Source organism: Orcinus orca, chromosome 5 (genome assembly GCF_937001465.1).
Source record: "Orcinus orca chromosome 5, mOrcOrc1.1, whole genome shotgun sequence".
NCBI classification, from domain to species: Eukaryota; Metazoa; Chordata; class Mammalia; order Artiodactyla; family Delphinidae; genus Orcinus; species Orcinus orca.
In genome coordinates, this window is record NC_064563.1 from 122,345,737 (window position 1) to 122,367,023 (window position 21,287).

Genomic DNA, 21,287 nt, shown 5'->3' on the forward strand with positions numbered 1-21,287 from the left:
GTGAATATCAATTATTTTTTACAGCATACATAGTAGTGCATATTACAGCCGACTCTCATACTGTGAAAATCTAAGGCACAGGTTAATTAATTTTCACTACCCCATCTTTATAATGAATTTCTACCCTGCTTCCAAACTTCAACTTTCTTAATTAATTGAATCAGATATTTTCAATGTTACAGACACTTGACCAGTAACTAAGTAAATATACTCACTTGGCTTCTAAATATGTCTGTGACTACTAATAAGTCCTCAAACGTCAAATGAAGATTATTACATTGAAAGTCCTTTGAGGGCTACTATTGTGTGTTTTTCATCTTAATAGTACACTCCACAAACACAATATGCTAGGTATTGTATTACGTGCATGTTAAGACAATAGTTGCTGGGTGAAACTGGAGCCAGACGTGGAATAGGTGTTAGAAAGCAGAGTATAGGTTATACTATACTGTTCTTTGGAGTTATATTGATAAGTTCCTTATATGTGTTTTACTACTGTTATCTTTGTTCAATTATTTCCAGTTATTTCATTGATTGTGGGATTGGGCATAGAAAACTAAAAGAGAATAGACCTTAATTTCGACCAACAGCTGGTGGTTACACACGTAATTAATGGGGAAGACTGTTTACTGGTATTTATTTTAGAACCGATCCCATCCCTGCCAAAGAAAATGGCCGTGCTGAAACTTCACATTTTCAAACAGCCAGTTCAATTGGCTCTCATGAATTTGTTGCAGTAATAAATTTACTTAATTTTTTATACTGCATATGTAAGAGTCGGAATTTATACAGGGAACAGAGTTTTATTTTCATTTGATAATAGTCCTCTGGTTTCGATACAGATTAAATGAAATCCATGGCATATACTCTGGGCTATGAAATTATATGTCTTTATATATATATATTTAACATGTTTTTCCATACTGTTGAGGCATTTCAGTAGCCTAATAGATACCACAAGCTAGTCTAATGAACTCTGTGGGTGACTTCATGCCATAGTCTATGAAACTCTGACATTTTCATAATTAACCAAAGTCTGGGATCCAGTTCTAAGTTGGTCTTTTGCCCAAGCATGCAATTTGTGAATGTGATTAAGAAGCTGAATTTTATTTTTGAGCACTTGGCTTCAGTTCCTAGAAGCCATCCTACTGAAATCATTTTGTTTCTAAGCATTTCCTTGTGGAGGGTATAATTTCCATAAAACAGTATGTTTTTAGAGATATTTCAGTTCAATAGTCTATATAATGCGATTCTCTCTGTACAACATTCCCTTGCAGGCCTGGTTCTTCTTCATCTTCCAGATTTCAGCTTAAATATCACTTCCTAAGAGTCCTTTCCTGAGGGATCTATGTAGCTTCCACCAGAACATTCTCTACCTCAATTTTTTTAAACCATTGTAACACACTTACCATCTATGTCTATCATTAACATATTTTAAAGGCCCCAAATATATGGAAACTGTCAACTCCTATTATTGTTTTTCCTGTGTAATTCAGATAATTGTTTATTGACATTTTGAAGTTGTTTCTTTTTCCTGACTTTGTGGAAAATTAGAAAAGAGTAATGAAAACAAAACAAATTTGTTCTGATATTCTTGCCTGAATATATAAGGTCAAAGAACTTAAACAGCTAGCCATTTATTTACACTTAGTTATATATTGAAGTTTATAAGAAGATTTTCAACATAATAAATCTTCTTCAAAGTCCCTGATAGCATTATTTTTATTTATTTATTTTTTTTGCGGTACGCGGGCCTCTCACTGTTGTGGCCTCTCCCGTTGCGGAGCACAGGTTCCGGACACGCAGGCTCAGCGGCCATGGCTCACGGGCCCAGCCACTCCGCGGCATGTGGGATCCTCCCGGACTGGGGCATGAACCCGTGTCCCCTGCATCGGCAGGCGGACTCTCAACCACTGCGCCACCAGGGAAGCCCCCTGATAGTATTTTTTAAAGTACTACTCTCTTCCTTAATGACTCCTCCCCTGATAACACCTTAAATTGATTATTGATACCGTCTTCTACCACTTCTGAGCATGGTGTGGAATTCTTTCTCTCTCAATCCACCACTCTATAAGTCACCATACATATCTGTATATATTTATGTGTACATAAATATCTATCATATCTGTGATACCTGTAATAAGTACTTATTTATACCTATTTATACCTATTTATTTGTAATTATCTATCATATATTTATCTGTCTACCTATGTGTCCATTTTCCTTTATATTTAAAATAGGTAACCAACAAGGACCTACTGTATAGCACAGGGTATATTCTGCTCAATATTCTGTAATAATCTATATGGGAAAATAATCTGAAAAAAGAATGGATATATGTATATGTATAACTGAATCACTTTGCTGTATACCTGAAACTAACACAACATTGTTAATCAACTATGTTCCAATATAAAATAAAAATTTTTAATAAAATAAAATAAAATTCTAATCAGTTCCTTCCTTTCCATCTTTACCACCTTTGCCACTTCTTGGATTCAGGTCAATTTTTTGGTCCGAGATACTGAATTCAACCTCCTGTGTTGCCCCCTCCAGTTCATTCTACCATTACAGAGGGATTTTTTTCTAAAAGTGTATCTCTTCTGCCTAAATTCCTCTATGGCTCCTGAACGTCTTTAAAATAAAAACTAACATCTTAGGTCCATGTATACACAATTCTTCATGATGTTGCCATTGCTATTTTTCAGTTTTACCTTTTCCTTCTCCCCAATCTGAGCTTAAATATAAAAATGTAGAACTGTTTGTAATGCTTGAAAGTACTCTTCTTTTCTGTGTCTCTGGAATATTTGTGCATTTGTTACTTTCTCTCTGAAATAATCTCAGTGCTTTCCTTATCCCAGTTAACTACTGTGTGTCCTTCAAACTTTGGCTGAGCTATAGTTTCATCATAGATTGAAAATGAGTTTTCAATCCTCTCATTTCAGGTAACTGCTTCCTATTTCCATAGTGTTGTGACTATCTCTGTCAGTATTTATTACTGTATATTTATTGCTTTTTTTTTCTGCCTCTTCCACAAGGCTATGAGCTTGTTTAAGAGAAGGATTATGTTTTTATATAAATCTCTGGTATATAGCATAGTGTCTAGCCTAAAATTTATGCTCAACATTGTATATGAATGAAATAAAAAGTAGTTATGGAACCGAGAACATTGGCTTCTATTTGAAAAAAATTCTGCAACTGGGAAAAGGAGATGTAAAAGTGATTAATACATAAAATTTTGCCTCAGGTTCTACTTACTGTGTTTCAGGAAATGTTCTAAGTGTTTTTCATTGTGGCTGCATTTGGGCAGTGCAATTATCCCAAGCGATGAATACTATTATTTTCCATCTTCATGTCAGGACATTGAGACACAGAGGAGTTTATTTACCTAAGGTCATACATTTTCTTAGCCTGGGTTCCTCTGAAAGCACAGTCTGAGGCAAAGAGTTATGTGCTAAAATTTTATTAGATAATGCAAAACCAAGGACACAGGAATTAGGAAAAAGGGACTGAGACTGGGAAAGCGAGAATCAATATAAGGTAGCATTACTGAGCTGATTGGCACTTACCATCAAGTGTAAATGTCTGGGTTTCTCAGGACATCTTCTGAGAGGCTTTATATTGAATGCATCTCAGGACTGTCTATACATTGAAGAAGAGGGAGGGGGAGAATTATTCACGGGTTCATGTGTCCCATTGGTCAAATGTTTTTCCCACATTTATTTCTGGATGGGGCCGGCACAGGATCCCCTGGCACTGTAGGTCTTTTCATAAACAGGAATGCACCAGAGGAGGGCACTGCAGGGGCGAGACTCTAAGTAGAGTTGATTTGCTTCCTCCTGAAGCCATTTGAATCCCACGTGTAGACTGTTACAGCAGCAATGGCTAGGATGGAATGGCAGCCAAAGGCCCTGTAGAAGGTATGGCTGAAAGGATCTGCAAACGTATGTAAGAAAAGTCTGATATGTCTCTATGGTAAATGGTGAAACCCTAATTCAAGTACTGGCAGTCTGAATCTAGATCCTATTGTCAGTGTTACCCTTCAGCTTGGGCAACAGTGGCCCTTGCCCAGTGCTTTGGCAGGACATATGTCACAGAGACACACACAAAATAAAATTATTAAAGAAAATGTGGATGCCTCTCTTTCTGAAACAGCACTACCACAATCCAAAACACCTGCTCTCTTGACTGTATACTGCTTAGACTGCAGGAAAATGCTTCTGCACAGTTTTTTCTCTGCATCCTATATCCAAACCCATTATTGTCAGTCACTGGGCTGCTGACATAGAAGACAGACACTGACTTAAAGTACGGGAAGGATGTGATCAGCTGAAACACGTAGGTGAGGGGAAAAGACAAAAAATTGCCAAACGCTTCTCTCAGATAGCATGATTATAACAAATTCTTACCTAAAAAAATATCATTTTTCAGTGTTCCAATTTGCATTATGGGGGTTTTCAAGAAGGAGCATCATATTTGCAATAGTTGTATGTGACATGTAAAGTTATTCTCTATGTGGCCATCTGGGTTACTACTGAATGTTAGAATAATGAATGGTTTTATTTTTATAAAATAATTTAGTAGGACTCAATTCATTTTTTTAATCGAAGTATATTTGACTTACAATATTATATTAGTTTCAGGTGTACAACATAGTAATTCAATATTTTTATACATTATACTCCGAAGTTACTAAAAATATAGACTGTATAAAAGTTTAAAAATTCAGTTGTATGTAAAATCTAGATATTAAATTATATTTGTCCAGTATAATTTGTTTTGCCTATAACATTAGTAGATAATACTGAATGTTTTAGAGGAAAATATAACTTTCTGAGACATGTATGAAAGACAATTTAATTAATTTAATTTTTACATTTGTTTCAATGTATATTTCTTGATGAAAATAACTCAAGTATTATGAACTCTGAATATAATTAAATGTTATTATTTTAGTTCTTTACATCATTAGATGTCATTAGAACACAAATCATGTAAAAATCTTGGTAATAATAGCATAATTCATGATTTTGCTGAAAGGCACAAATAAATTTATGGGATACAATTATAATAAATTATGAATTATATATGTTTACTTTATACTTACCCAGATATCCTTAGTCAATCAACAGACTCAATCATACAAAAACCAAATATAACTTTCAAATATTTAGATATAGTGTATGTGTGCCCTAATTTGCACTCATGCCCCAGACTTCACAAATAGTTGGGGTGGTTTTGCCCATGTTTATAATAAATGCCTATACTCTGCTCTACCATACTTCACTCCACTCCACTCCACTCCATTCAGGTAAAGTACATTACTCCACTCTACTCCTTCACTACACAGCCTCTGTATTGTTTCAGGGATTGGGCCAATTGAGCAATTCATTCCAGTTGAACAGTGCTTACTAAATTGACAAACTGAAGACATCATTTTAGCCCTGTTAAACTATTGGTAGTGTGTTTAACCATCCATATGCAAATATGAAAACAATTATAGATGACAAGGACTAAATATTCCAACTCATAGTACAGTACACCATAAAGCTTTTAGCTATTGAGAAAAGCCCTATTCAAATATCAGCCATCTCCTAGACTCCACACAGAATTTTATTTGTCTTCTTAATTCCTCCTGCTAGAGAAACCATGATTTTCCTCTTCCCTAACTGAGTGAATAATTCAGGTAAATTGTCTGATACTATAAATTTCATAGAGCATTTGCTTATTATCTTATTTCTGTATAAGACAAAATGCTTTGTGGACTTGTAGAAATTTTATTGGGTAGTGCTAAAAACATTCTTAAAGGATTGTAGTTTTACTGATTTTTATATATTCTCTTTTGAATGGATTTCCAATAAGGGGCTTCTGAGGAGACAGAAGTAATAAAATATTATACCATTTTTACCTCAAATACTACCCCATCTCTGCTTTTCCCTGTTGATGTCATAGGCTCTGGGCAGTACTTTCCAAAGCCACACTGTTGATTTGTTACTTAGCTGTTGTTTTTATGTTTGTTTCCTCCATAATTATAATTTTGGCATGTTGTGCTCAATAAAAATTGGAAGATTATAAAATATTTCATTCTTCATCTCCCTGTAAAGGCCAAAGGAGAAGATATAGCTGCTATACAACTATCTTGAGACAGCACTCTTACAGTTATAAGCCCATCTTAAACCACAAAGTAACTTAAATGTGTTTTTGTTTTTCTCAACAGCTTTATTTTCATCTCTTGAATGTCTCATAGAAATCTCCCTTGATGTAAATGTAGATGTTTTATATTTCAATATGGTAAAGATCTTTTTGTTTTTCATCTTTTATATGTAAAAATAAAACAAAACCTCCCCATTTCGTCTTGTTTCTTGCAAAACAATTGATTATTCAAAAACTCTATCTTCACTTATAGGCTATCAATTTCTTGTAACATGCTCCAAGTTAAATTCAGAAATATAGATTACAGGTTTTAATATAGTCTCTGAGGTTTTCTACCAGAAATTTAGTATAGTTAGCTCCATTTCCATGAGATAGCAAAGCCACTCATAGGTCACAGTACTTTAAGAGTAATCCAAATATTCACTCTCAAGTATTCATACAAATGAGACAAAGTATTGGCATCATAATTAAATATTTATTAAAAATCTGCTCTGCTTTTTGTGGGGCACAGATGTATTCTCAGAGTTAAATGCTGATATGGGAGGCAATCAGTTGTCTAGGCATGACAGATTTCTCAACGCCAAGCAGCTCCATGGTCCCAGAAGATGTTCTTATGAACTTGACCTGAGTCAAATGACACAAGCAGGACAGCTGGGAGGACAAATCACACTGGTGAAGGCAGGGAATCTCTCACCCTTCTGGCTGAGTTAGTTCTATAACTTGTATTTGCTACTACAAATATCTGAAATTGATTACGAAGTCATGACATCCAGACAACATATCTCTTACAAAATCATGTTTGTTGCCAGAGACCTAGACAAATTTCCTGTTTCAAGACATATTAAAGCTCATAATCATGATGATTTGTGGCACTCAATTCCCTCCCCAAGCTACAAATAATCAGGATATTTGGCCTAGAATAAGAACTTTTCAAAGTAAATTAAATAATTTCTTTGGAAAATTTTAGAGCAGTGAAAGTTGTGTGTGTGTGTGTGTGTGTGTGTGTGTGTGTGTGTGTGTATTGTTGTTGCTGAGGCTGCTTCTTTATATACCTCATTTATTTTTAGGTTATAAAACAGCTTAACCTCTAAGATTAATATTTACCTAAAATAGCTATTATTGGAATTATCTGAAGTAACCTCTTTATCCATGGGGAAAATACTGCATACAAACAGGTTGTAGTTATATGTCTTAGAAATTTTTTTTTGAGAGCTGAACGTCTCCTACTAAGGTCAGACAGCTTTTAACATCAAGTGATATAATTAAATGGCTGTGAAATATTTGGAATGCAAGTTGATACTTTAAAAATTGCAAATGAAAATATTGTAGAAGAAAACAGCTAAAATCAGAATGTTTTACTGAACTCAGAAGTAAAGGGTAGGCAATGTAGAGTGCGAAAACATGAAACAATATGTTTCTAGGGCTAAGGAGCAGTTTTATTTAAAGGAGTTTGTGGAATATGGCAATTTATTCAACTGTGGTAGATTATTCCTGTTGTGGATTTTAATGTATGAGAAATGTAAACTGTTTCATGATCCAGACTATATGTTACATCCCAGAATCTTTATCCATTCCATCAAACATCATGAATACTTACTACACTGAAAATATCCACCAAATACTGGCTTCTCTCCCTCTGAGACTTGCATACAGTAAATCCTTCTACTTTTAGGGCCTATTCCTCATTCTTTTTTTCAGTCTCGAAAACTCCTTCTCATCCAGCAACAGCCAACTCCAAAATCACCATTGTTTGAAGCCTGCCTTGACTTATTAGGCAAAGTAAATTCATACTTCCATTAATCAACTATTTACAATTATTTACTTATAGATATGAGTTTAATTATTAGAAACCCCAAACCTCAATGTCAAACCATGTATTCCATAATTGCAGAGAGTTTGTGTTCTTTTCTATATCCTCAAAACTTTCACACTATATTTCTATGTAATAGGTAATTGAATCACATTTGTTGACTCATTGCTGTGCCTCTATACACATTCTGTCTCTCCATCATGTATTTCTTGGTCTGTGTCTCCCACTCTCCTCTCTCCTTCTCTAGATTTCCAACCACACCTTCATCCATGCCACCACAGGATGTGACTTTTAGTTCACCAACTCATATTAAGATATTCACTTGAAAGACTTTTTTGAAAATCAGTTACAAAATTCTGTTATCTAGTTTACTTTTTGAGGTTGCAGATAAGACAGTTAAAAAAGGCAAGTGATAAACTTATTCTTTAAGATGATATCATCTTGACCACACAGAGATAAATATTTTGCAATATTTATTCTAGGGGACAGAAGGTGCATCAATCTAGAGGTGCCATGGAGCTGCTGAACCTACACTCTCTTCCTCTACAATATCCTGAATGCCATCACTTGATGCCTGAGACCCTCAGACCCCCCAAAGACAAGTGAGAGTACACATGTCAATTTGTACATTAAATTTCTGTAAAACTTGACTTCCTTCTTTTTAATTTTAATATAAAATAAATGAAAGTTTTATTTGTTATATCACATTGAAAACCATTAGTTGAAAAACTTTCTCTTTTAATATCTATATTATGCTCTACAAAGAATTGTATAGGGCTTGTGTTGAAAACACCCTATACTAAAATATGGAAGAGAATTTAGAGCAAACACAAATTTTCCCAGTGAATTTTTTTTTTTTTTACTCTCCTGTGGTTACTATTTTTTAAGCAGATTTATTCGAGATATTCACCTACCATACAACTCACCAAAGTGTAAATTTGATGGTTTTTAGTATATTCACAGTTGTTCGATCATCATCACAATCAATTTCAGAACATTATCTTCATTCCACAAATATTCTGTACCTATTAGCATCCACTCCCCATTTTCCCTCAACTCCTCCTCTCCCCTGTCCCAGGCCTAGGCAACCACTAATCTATAGTCTCTTTCTAGTTGCCTTTTCTGGATATTCCATATAAATGGAATCATAAACCATGTGGTCTTTAGTGAGCTTCTTTCAGTTAACATGTTTTCAAGGTTCATCCATATTGTAACATGTATCTGTACTCCATTCCTTTTTATAGCCTAAGAGTATTCCATTGTATGGATATATCCCATGTTATTTATGCATCAGTTGATAGACATTTGGGTCCCTTAAACTTTTTAGCAATTATAAATAATGCTTTTATGAATACTCATCTACAAGTGTTTGTATGGACATATGTTTTCGTTTCTTTTGGGTATATACCTGAGTGGTATTACTGGGTTATATGGTAACTATGTTTAACCTTTGGAGGAACTGTCAAACTAGCATTTTTTTTTTTTACATTTTTTTCCCACCAGCAATGTATAAAAGTACTAATTTCTTCAGATACTCACCAACAATTGTTATTATTTTCTTTTTGATTATAATCATCCTAGTCAACCTAGTGAGTGTGAAGTGATAACTCATCTTGTTTTGATTTGTGTTTTCTTGATGGCTAATGATGTTGAGTATCTTTTCATATGCTAATTGCCCATTAGTGTATCTTCTTTAGAAAAATCTCTATTTAGATACTTTGCTCACTTTTAATTATTTTTTTTTATTTATTTATTTTTTTTTTGCGGTACGTGGGCCTCTCACTGTTGTGGCCTCTCCCGTTGCGGAGCACAGGCTCCGGATGCACAGGCTCAGTGGCCATGGCTCATGGGCCTAGCTGTTCCATGGCATGTGGGATCTTCCCGGACCGGGGCACAAACCTGTGTCCCCTGCATCGGCAGGCGGACTCTCAATCACTGCGCCACCAGGGAAGCCCTCACTTTTAATTTTGATTATGTTTTTATTATTGAGTTGTAAGCATTCTTTGTGTATCATAGTTGAGTACCTTAACATATATATGATTTGCAAAATTTCTCCTATTCTATGGATTGTCATCTTACTTGTTTGATTATGTCCTTCAAAGCACAAAATTTTTTACTTTTGATGATATCCAATTTATCAATATTTTTATTTTGATGCTTGTGCCTTTGGTATCATACTTAAGAAACCATTTTCTAATCCAAAGTCAAAAATTTCTATGCCTAGGTTTTCTTCTAAGAGTTTTATAGTGTTAGTTTTTTTTTTTTTTAATTAATTAATTTATTTATTTTTTGGCTGTGCTGTGTCTTCGTTTCTGTGCGTGGGCTTTCTCTAGTTGCGGCGAGCGGGGCCCACTCTTCATCGCGGTGCGCGGGCCTCTCACTATTGTGGCCTCTCTTGTTGTGGAGCACAGGCTCCAGACGCGCAGGCTCAGTAGTTGTGGCTCACGGGCCTAGTTGCTCCGTGGCATGTGGGATCTTCCCAGACCAGGGCTCATACCCGTCTGTGTCCCCTGCATTGGCAGGCAGATTCTCAACCACTGTGCAACCATGGAAGCCCGATATAGTGTTAGTTTTGATAGTTAGGTCTTTGATACATTTTGAATTAATTTTTCATATATGGGGTGAGTTCTATTTGTTTTAAAATGTGCAGAATGATTAAAAAAATGTATTTGGTTTTTGTTCCTGGTTTCTGACACATAGCTCCTAAAATTCTTTAAATCTCCTGAGTGACAGGAGTGTCTTTTGTATGCTAATAATATCACTGATGACTAGGGGCTCCTGGATATCTTCAGGATTGGGCTGGTCTCCAGAAAGGCCAAAGCATGATTAGAGACTTGGAACTTTCAGCCTCACTTCACAACTTTCAGGAAAGGGAAGGGGTTAGAGATTGAGTTCAATCACTAATGATTGATGATTTATTCAATCATACCTACATTATGAAACCTCACGGGGTTCAGAGAATTTTGGGGTTGGTGACACATTGATGTGCTTTTGAAGGTCATGTGCCTTCAGAGAACATGGAAGTTCCATGCACCCACCTTACGCACCTGTATGTTGCCTTATGCATCTCTTCCATTTAGCTATTTCTGAGTTGCACCCTTTATAACATACCAGTGAACATAAGCAAAGTGTTTTCCTGAGTTATGTGAGTTGTTCTAGCAAATTATCAAACTTAAGGATGGGGCTTAAGTTTATTTCTTTATTTTACTTATTTATTTATTTATTGCTGGTTGGTGAGATGTACAAGTGGGCCCTGGAATTTGTGTCTGGTGTCTGAAGTGGTGGTAGTCTTGTAGCCTTAAGCCCTTAAGTAGTGGGGACTGTGCTAATTCCAGATAGTAAGTGTCAGAATTAAATTGAATTGTTGGCTACTCAGCTGATGTTGGCAAATCAAAGATTCACAGAATTGCAATGCTGTTTTGATTGTTATTAGAAACCTTCCTCTCTTCTCTCTCTCTCTCTTTCTCACTAACATAAATTAAGTATCATGGTAGAAACAGTAATGCTTAACAAAATCCATTTTCTCTCTTATGCTTCCTAGCCCCAATGCAATTAAGGGTTAATGGATCTTTGAGCAGCTCAGCAGTGAAAATCCCACCTACGATTCTTCAGTCTCTCTTTCCTGCTGCTGAGACTTCAGAAGATATTTTTGAGATGTCATACTGGCCGTCAGATCAGTCCCTGAGTGATTATGTGGTGTAGAGGTCTCCGCTGAGCTATGTTAGATATATAGCATGAACAATGAATACACTTCTATCGTGTTAAACCATAGTTTTTGTTTTGTTTGTTTTGGCTACCACAGGATGTCATAGCCTATCCTAACATAGGTCCTTCTACTAATAATTTTCCATTAGCTTTTCAACTCTTAAGAGGTAGAATAATTTTCATGGAGTAATTTGGTGAAACTGCTTGCCTCTGCTTATTTAACAGAATGACCTTAAGAGTATAATTTTTAGATTACAAAATGTCTTACCTGAGTTAGCATAATTTTTCTTCTTAGTGTTCCTGAGTTAAGCGGAGTTGTATTAATATTCACACTTTAAAGATAAGGATACCAGGGTTTAAAATGGTTAAGGAAATTAATCACTTAAAATTGCATGACTAGCCAGCAGCAGATTTGTCTATTTCCTTCTGGTCAGTACACTTTTTGCAATCCTGAGCTTTCAAGACTTCTAGGGCCTTTCTTTCTATTGTTTACTCATAATTGTCTATGTTTCTGGATAAAATGAATATTTCATGCTGTTTGATGATTTAGCATATTTCAAATAAATAATACATTCAATAACAATATCAGTCCAACAGATAATGATTAGATTTTTCCTCAAGCTTTTTTGCAAAGGTTATGTATACATAAAACATTAAAGAATCAAGTGTGATCATGGGCCATTCAAGGTAGCTTTAGAGAAATTTTATTTTTTGTAATTTTATTTCTTGTAGTGTTCTTATCTGGCTTTGGTATTAGGGTAATGATGGCCTTGTAAAATGAGTTTGGAAGTGTTCCCTCCTCTTTTGTTTTTGGTAGAATTTGAGGATTGGGTTAATTCTTCTTTAAATGTTTCAAAGAATTCACCAGTGAAGCGATCTGGTCCTGGGCACTTTGTTGTTTTTGTTAGGAGGTGTTTGATTACTCATTCAATCTCCTTATTATTGGTCTGTTCGGATTTTCTATTTCTTCATGATTCAGTCTCGGTAGGTTGTATGTTTTTTAGAAATTAATCCATCCTTTTCTTATCCAATTTGTTGGCATATAATTGTTCATAACAGTCTCATATAGTCCTTTGTATTTTTGTGATTTTCAGTTGTAAGATCTCCTTTTTCATTTCTAATTTTATTTATTTGAGTTTTCTCTCTTTTCTTTAGTCTTTTTTTGATAAAGTTTTGTCAGTTTTATTGATCTTTTAAAAAAACCAACTCTTAGCTTCATTGATTTTTTTCTATTGTTTTCTAGTCTCTATTTCATTTATTTTTGCTCTAACATTTATTGTTTTCTTCCTTCTGCTCGCTTGGGGCTTTATTTGTTCTTTTTCCAGTTTCTTGAGGTGTAATCTTAGGTTGTTTATTTGAGATCTTTCTTTTATCTTAATGTAGGTATTTATCACTATAAAATTCCCTCTTAGAACTGCTTTTGCTGCATCCCACAAGTTTTGGTGGTATGCTGTGTTTCCAAGAAATAAAAGGCATTCAAATTGTAAAGTGAGAAATAAAATTGTCTCTGTTTGCAGATGACATAATCTTATATATAGAAAACCCTAAAGACTGCACCCCAAAACTGTTAAAACTAATAAACAAATTCAGTAAATTTACAGGATACAAAACCAACATGCAAAAAACAGTTGTGTTTCCACACACACAAACAACGAACTATCTGGAAAACAAATTAAGAAGACAATCCCATCTACAGTGAGGAAGTGATGGTTAAGGGGTACAAAGTTTCAGTCATGCAAGATAAATACGTTCTGGAGACATACTAAGTAGCCTAGTGCCTATAGCTAACAGTACTGTGTTGTATACTTAAAATTTGCTAAGAGAGTAGGTCTTATGTTGTGTCCTTATCTCTCTCACACACACACACACACACACACACAATAATAATAATAATAAAGGAGGTGGGAGGAAACTTTGGGAGATGATGGGTATGTTTATGGCCTTGATAGTGGTGATGGCTTCGCAGGTGTATAATTATCACCAAATCCACCAAGTTGTATACCTTAAATATGTACAGCTTTTTACATGTTGATCATACCTCAATAAAGTGGTTTAAAAAATAAATTATGCAGTTTAATAATTCTAGTAAATATTACATTACACTTAAACTTTGCTACAGCAAAGCTCATTGGGTATGGCACATTATCATCTCCAGGTAAAACTGTGATATAAATTATCAAGACTGTGTTCTTTTATAAAGATTGCATGACAGCAACATTGAGATGAATTTATGGAAAAAAGTTTTGTATGGTAACGCCTTACTATATCACTACTGTGTAGGACATGGGTTCCTCTTACCCACCCATCGACCCAAATGGTGAAGAAAACAAAATGTAATTAGTTTGAGGCATTCCTTTCTAGAAGGTTGAGTATTCATGGTGTGGTTGTAAAATATTGTGTCATCATGCAATATTTGAAGGACTGAACTCCTTATAAAATATTAAATATTGAAAATATTAAATCTAATTTGTAAAGTTTTTTTCTTCCTTTCCAAAGATATATATGCACAATAGTTTATATACTTCACTGTTCTGAGATTTATTCAATACTGAGGTGCCACGTGATGGCAATCAGTGCTCCTCTGGCAAAGGGATTTCCAGGCAAGGAGGCCAATGGGTTTGACAATTCTCTTACTTAATGGACCAAGAAAATGCAATCACAAGCCTAACCCTTGAAAACATAAGTGTGATGTATTGTGTCCAAAAACCATGTACAGTGACATGTTAATAGTTGGGACTCAGTGAATTAAATAATGCATCTCTACTGAACTGATTCTCAGAATGTTTAATGTGCTAATGTGTGTTTTGAATTTCTCCAAAGAAGATAAAGTCAAAAATGTCTTTAATGTTGTTTAGCAATACAAACTTATCTTTGTGGAATTTATTTTGAAGGAATGTGATTTGAGAAATATAAGTATATTTAATATAACTCTGAGCTAGGAGTAAGAATGCCTTAGATCCTTGTTAGCTCTGAAGCCCGGGCAAGCTATTTGATTTCTGGACTTCAGTTAATAATACCCCTGCCTGTGTCATGAGGAGGGCTAAGGAGACCACAAGGTCCAGGGATTTAGGACTGTCCATAGCCATCATTATATGTCTATCACCAAACTGTACAATAAATATTTATTGAAGATTTCAATAAAATAGCATATTTATATTCATAATACACATACATAACTGGATAATTATCAAGCACTTGACAAATATAAAATATTATTTCATAACATTAGAATGACTCATCTCAACCAAACATAATTTCTAAAGTTTTATGTCTGCCATTATAATTTTGGGTGACTCAGGATTTTTTTTCCTATTGTGTAGAGTCATATAATTAGCCATGTATAATGAATATTCTTAGTATCAAATATTGTCTCAGTAATAATCTTGGAAGGAGAACAGTAGTAGTATGTAAAAAAATGAAGGAAATGAATGATAGGGAGAGAATTATATTATAGAATGCTATTAGCATTGATCCTGTTTAGTTTTTACATAATTTCTGTTTGGCTCAAGAATAATTACTACAGAAAATGAGATGAAACATTTCTGTGGCATAACAGATTACTGACAGTGACATAACTATTTTAAGTCACTAAAAATGAATTGAGTTGGTGACAGTAACAAAGCTTAGAGTCAAAAGAGTGTCAGGCCTGGGCTTTTTTCTCATACGGCTTTTCATTAGAATAACTCTTCATGCTTTTATCACTTCCTTCACTGCTACTCTGTCCTCTTCTACTAGTGACTTACGAATTTATTTGCACTGTTAGATATCTCACACAATATTTATTTTAATAATCTTGACTTGAAATCTTGTTTCAATTTTTCAAAAAAGAAAAATTTATGAAAATAATAAGACCTCTAAGACCCTACATTTTGAACAAAGCGTTTGAGCCAGTTAGAAGATTTTCGTAGATTCATCACTTCAGCCTAAGTAGAACTGCCAGCCAGGTAGTGTATATGATGTTCCCAAGAAATTTTTTATTTTAACCAAATCACTGACTGTATCTATTACCAATTCTGAAGCAGGTCTGTGAGGGCAGCATGTATTTATTCCAGATATAAATCCCTGAAGAAATCAGCCATATGTGCATTATACCCACAGGGATGTAATTGACTGATAATTTGTACAGAAAGAAACAAAAAAAGTGTTTTTGAAAGTGAGAACACAAATTAACATCTGATTTCAAAGGTACACTTACATTTCTTTACTTCACATAAATTATAATTCATGAGAATGGAAATTGAATATTTCAGAGAAGAGGAAAAATAATTTCACATTGTTTTTTTCCTGGTCCAAAGCCGAAGTAGACTTGTGCAGCTGTGGAAAAAAAAAAAAAAAAAGGCGTTCAAAGACTCTCAACAGGCATGCTTCAATAAGATATCCTACTGTTCTAGAAAATGCCTCAACAGAAAGGTCAATTTTTAAGAAATCCTTCAAAGGAATAAACCAAACTTAAAAGAAATTTGTCTGGGATCCTAGGTAACCTTCCTTCGCCCCTTCTGAGTTGATTCTGTTTCATGTCAGAGACACACCAGACAAGTGGATGTGAAAGGAAAGGGCAATTCGAGCCTTACTGGCTGATCCCTGACAGCCATTCTTAGTAATGTTTCCTCCATTGTCAACACTTCAAATAGAAACTATAATATGGATATTGCCAGTGAGAGATTTGGAAAATGTACCACAGCAATGACTTACCCCCTCTCACTGACCACTGCCCGCCTCCACCACCAAGAGTACGTCAGAGCTTATCAAGAGACTGTAAGAGAATTTTTAGGCAAATTAAAAGTCCCCTCCCTGCCTCAAGAGGGAGGGGGTATGGGGATATATGTATAAGTATAGCTGATTCACTTTGTTATACAGCAGAAACTAACACAACATTGTAAACCAGTTATACTCCAACAAAGATGTTAAAAAGCAAAGAGTCCCCTCCTGCCTCATTGTTACCTTATTCAGTGGCATCCTGGCATTTCACAACAAAGCCTTTGATGATAAGTTTTGATGGAGCATTCCAACTCCAGAAAGTATGTTAGGGAATTTTAAACAGAAGCTATTTACTCTTAAGTTTTCAGTAGATTCAGGATTTTCTTTGAATGTTCTAGTGTCGACAGGTGCCACAGGTAACAAACTAGAATTTTGTGTTGGTTTTAAAATGTTAAGAGAAAAGGAAAGACAATTTTTCTCCATATAGCAATAGTGTGCCTCAAAAGAAATACATAATTTCGACTCTTAAGTCACTGCTATTTCTGCCACATCATGCTTCCCAGTACCACCGTGATGATTTTTCTCTACACTATTATAAATACTGGAAATTTGCCAGATTCTTTGCTCTTTTGGTTCATTGAACTATGAGCTTTAAATGCATTATTTAATATACAGTGGTAAAAATTTCCCACACTCTTTCAGGACTACAGCTCTTAGAGTATGCAGATATATACATATCTGGAATCTACATATCTATATTCCAATATTTCTACTCCCCCTCCATTCCTTTCTACTCTCATTCAAGAAAGAAAGCTCACTCTGCAAAGGCTAAAATGAGGTGTCATATTGTACCTGGGCAACTCTAACCAACTTCTAGTCACTCCCACTGACTCTATTCTCTTTTTCAATCTCAGACAAATACCACTCCCAGACAAATATTTTGAAAACTTAACTTTCATTGCTTAATCCCTTATGAAGAACCCGCCGTGGCCTCTCATTTCCCACCATATCATGTTCACATCCATCAGCCTGACTGCAGCTCTCTGCATAAATAACGGAGCCACAACCTATGGCCCACTCTTCTAGAACAAATAGCAGTCTTTCGGGGAAAAAAAAAAAAAGTTTTCCCTTTTCTTGTTTATATTTATTCCCAGTCTTATTCCCAGTCCTGTGATTTTGCTATTGCTGTCACTCCCCAACCTGGACATTTTTTGTTGCTGTTGTTCTTGAATTGTTTAAATAAAACTATTATTAATGACTCACCCTTTCCATGAAGACTTCTCTGGATATTCCTGAGAACAGGACAGAGCATCCCTCTCTCTAATGCTACAGTTTCCCTTAGAGTGAGTCATGCAGAGTCAGTCACTTCATTATGGGCTAAGGTTGCCATGACTGTTAGTTTTCTCTTTCTGTATGTATGGTACCTCTTCATGGGACCATAACTAATAATTATCTTGGTTTTTTGGTGACTACTACTGGCTATATACTTAGGAGGACTTCCATATGTATTTTATTTTAGCAAAGATATGACTTATTTGAGAAGAAAAGTAGGGAGAAATTAACCTCTCCCTCTCTCTCAATCTCTTTCTGTTTCTTAATGAACTACACAAATTTTGGGTCAGGCAGACAAGAGTTCCCCATGTAATTTCAAACTAATTACTAACTAGTTTCTAAAACCCTCTGTGTCTCAGTTTCCTCTGATAGATAACAAGAAGAGCATCTGATTTATGCTTTATGTAAGGAGTAAATAATATAATCATATATGCGAGGCCATTAGCACTATTCCTGGCATATAGTAGGTACTTAATAGGTGGTGTTTTTTTTCTAATTTAGGAGAGAGAGAGTCTAATGATTAAAAGAATAAGCCTTAAGAAACACAAATCAGGCTTTAAATTCTAGCCCTATCATTTATTAATTTGCTAAGGTCTCTAAACCTCTGTGTTTCTTATTTTTCTCCTTTCCAACATTTGGATAGTACTTTCTGTAAAACATTGAGGTGATTGCACAGGTAATAAAGATGTGACCAATATGTCAGCAAGCATGATGTGTGATCACTGAATAAAGTTTAATGAGATAGTGGGAGAAAATATAACCTCCTCGTGTCCCTGGAGGGAACACTCAGACAGCTTTCTGTGCCTTTCCTCTCATTATTAGGTAAAAGGAGATCCAACTATTACTTTCAGTTGAAACACAGGCTCAATTCAGTCACCAGAATGTTTAGTCTGATAGAGCAGTGAAAATTCCAAACCTGATTTAACATGCAACTTAACCCCTCAACCAGCTGGCACCTGTTACAGGCTGGGACTTAACAGTGGTGCAAGGGCTCTGGTGCTTCTCCCTTCCAGCTCATCATCTCTCCCAGTCCTAGCTTCATTTCGGGATCAAAGATGGAGAGAGGGAGAAGAAGTAATACCTGGGTGGCTTTGTGCTTTCTGGTCATCAGATAGTTAAAGCTGGCAGCTCTTAGAGAAATGTCACGTAAATGATCACAGCCGATGTTTTAGGGGGCTTTTTGAATGTTTTCTTTAGCCAGTCTTTCTCATGGTTCTCTTAGTCCCAGCAGATGCATTTCTACTCTAGGCCCTTGACTCCTGTTTCAGCTACTACTCACCAGCTGAACATCCTTCCCCTGGGGTCTTCTCATGCCTCCAGAAGCCCTAAGACAGACCTCGGAAGACCTAAGATAATTCTACACCAAGGCTCTCTTCCAGATAGCCCACAGCCAACTCTCATGCATCATCCCTTGTTCTAGCAAACTAGATCATGTCGCTTTGATTGCCTATTTAGCCTCTCAGCTTATAGATTTCCAAGTATGTGTTGTATCTAAGCCATAGTCCATTGTAACTTTCTTAGGCACGAATAAGATGTCAGTCCTTTGTGTCCCCCTTAAGTCCTTGTCTTCCCAACCACAAAAAGGGGGGGGGGACTCACAGCAAGGTAATTGCTCTCTCTGAAGAGATACCTACACACATCTTTTCTCTCAAACTTTTTTTTAGACCCTTGATCTGGATGAAGGGTCCAAGACAGAACGAACAGGTTCTTATGGCCACTTCCAGCATAATGTTTTATATGGAGTGGGCAGGCTGCCTCATGCTCACTTTGGTGTCCTAACATCTATACTGCTATCTGTCTTGTTGTACCTCAGTCAAAACTGAGAAGGAAGGAAAACCGAGGAGGAATCCTGTTATTAGTAACAAAGCACAGAGCAGTGCCTGGCACCAGGAGTGGCTGTATAATCTGCTGAGCCAGTACAAAATGAATCTTCAGGTCCTTTTGATCACAAATTATTAAGTTTCAAGATCACACTAGTAGGGCATTAAACTGCCCATCCAAGTGGGCGGTCCTGTGTGATAGCGCAAGATAACTGCCCATGAAGTTGGCCCTAGAAAACAGATGGTAGAAATAGTCATTGTCATTCGTTCTTTGGCTCCAATCCCACATAATCCCACTTTGCTCAGATGTGCCTGCATGGTCCTAGCAGCACTGAAATCTTACTGATAATCCATTACCAAAGACCTCACTGCGGCACATTTGTGCACGGTTCAGAGCAGATTTCATGCTGAAACAAAAGCCAGTCCATTTAGATCAGGACCAAAAGCAACCAGAATTAACTGGTTACTTCCCTGATAAGGAAATAGGGACTCATTAATATCCTTTGTCACTTATTTCTTCTGATTCCATGCAGTTGAAAAAAGCAAAGATGTGTGAAATGCTTATAAAGAAGTACCACCTAGACTAGTAGCCTCTTTGTTTTAGCTTTGAGAAAATAATAGCAGAGCAACGAGACAAAAACAAAGTCCTATAATCAGGAATATTGAGGATGAAAGGACAATGTGCTATCTGTCAACGTACCTAATGTGTGTCATTATTTCCATTAAAGTATTTTGTGTTGGGAGAAAATAAGACATTTCTTGGAAGGGGGCAGTTTGCCTTTCTGATTCAATGGCACAGAATTGAGCATCCCCGAGGGAAGGTTCAGCGAGAGCTCACACAGTCAGCACCGAGATGCAGACACTGCAGATACCATCCATCTCTCTGACACATGCAGGGACTCATTGTGTGGCTGCCAGACACGGTGGCTGAGATGAGAATGTTACAGAATACAGAAAAGGAAACCATGTTGTTGAGCTCATTATTGCTCTTATCTGTGAATAGCTCCATAAAGCAGTTCTGAGGAGCATTATTCCAAGATGAAGAAACAGAGATCCAGTCTGTGGCCATCATAACCCAGGCAGGCAGTCAAGGAGTTAAGTGACTGATGCCCGGGGAAGGTAGAAACTCTAGGTGTTTGCAGTGAGGAGGGGATTGCATCTTTTTAGAGCAATAGTTTTGATGCAGACACTGAGTCAGATCAGCCACCTCTGGAGATTGGTGATATTCCAGCCTCTCCCATTCCTTGAATTCCAAACCAAAATAACAAACAGTGCCCGATAGGAAAAACATCACTGTCATCATTGGAAAAGGCAATTAAAATGGTAGTGTGTGTGTGTGTGTGTGTGTGTGAGTGTGTGTGTGTACATGCATGTGTTTATAGTGGGAGGGTGGAGTGCAGAGTGAGAAATTCCAGTTACAGTTCATGTCTGGGGCTCTTCACTGATTGGAAGAGAAAACAACAAGGAGAAAAATATAACAGTCATCTGGAAAAGGCAGACAAGGGCAAAGCGCTTTGCAGAAACAAAGCAAAACAAACATAGCAAAAAGGGACAGTGTAGGGTCATTTGGGGTTCTATGACAAGGAAATGGTTTAAGCCAGTCTCAGAAGAGGAGCACTGGGGACTGGGTCATAACGGCACCTTATCACATCTCACTGCCATTTACAAGGATTGTAAGGTTTCCTGCTGTGCTTTGGGATACATGATCTGATCTGTGACTTCTAAATCTGCATGATATTGATTCTTGGTAAAGGGATATCGTACTGTG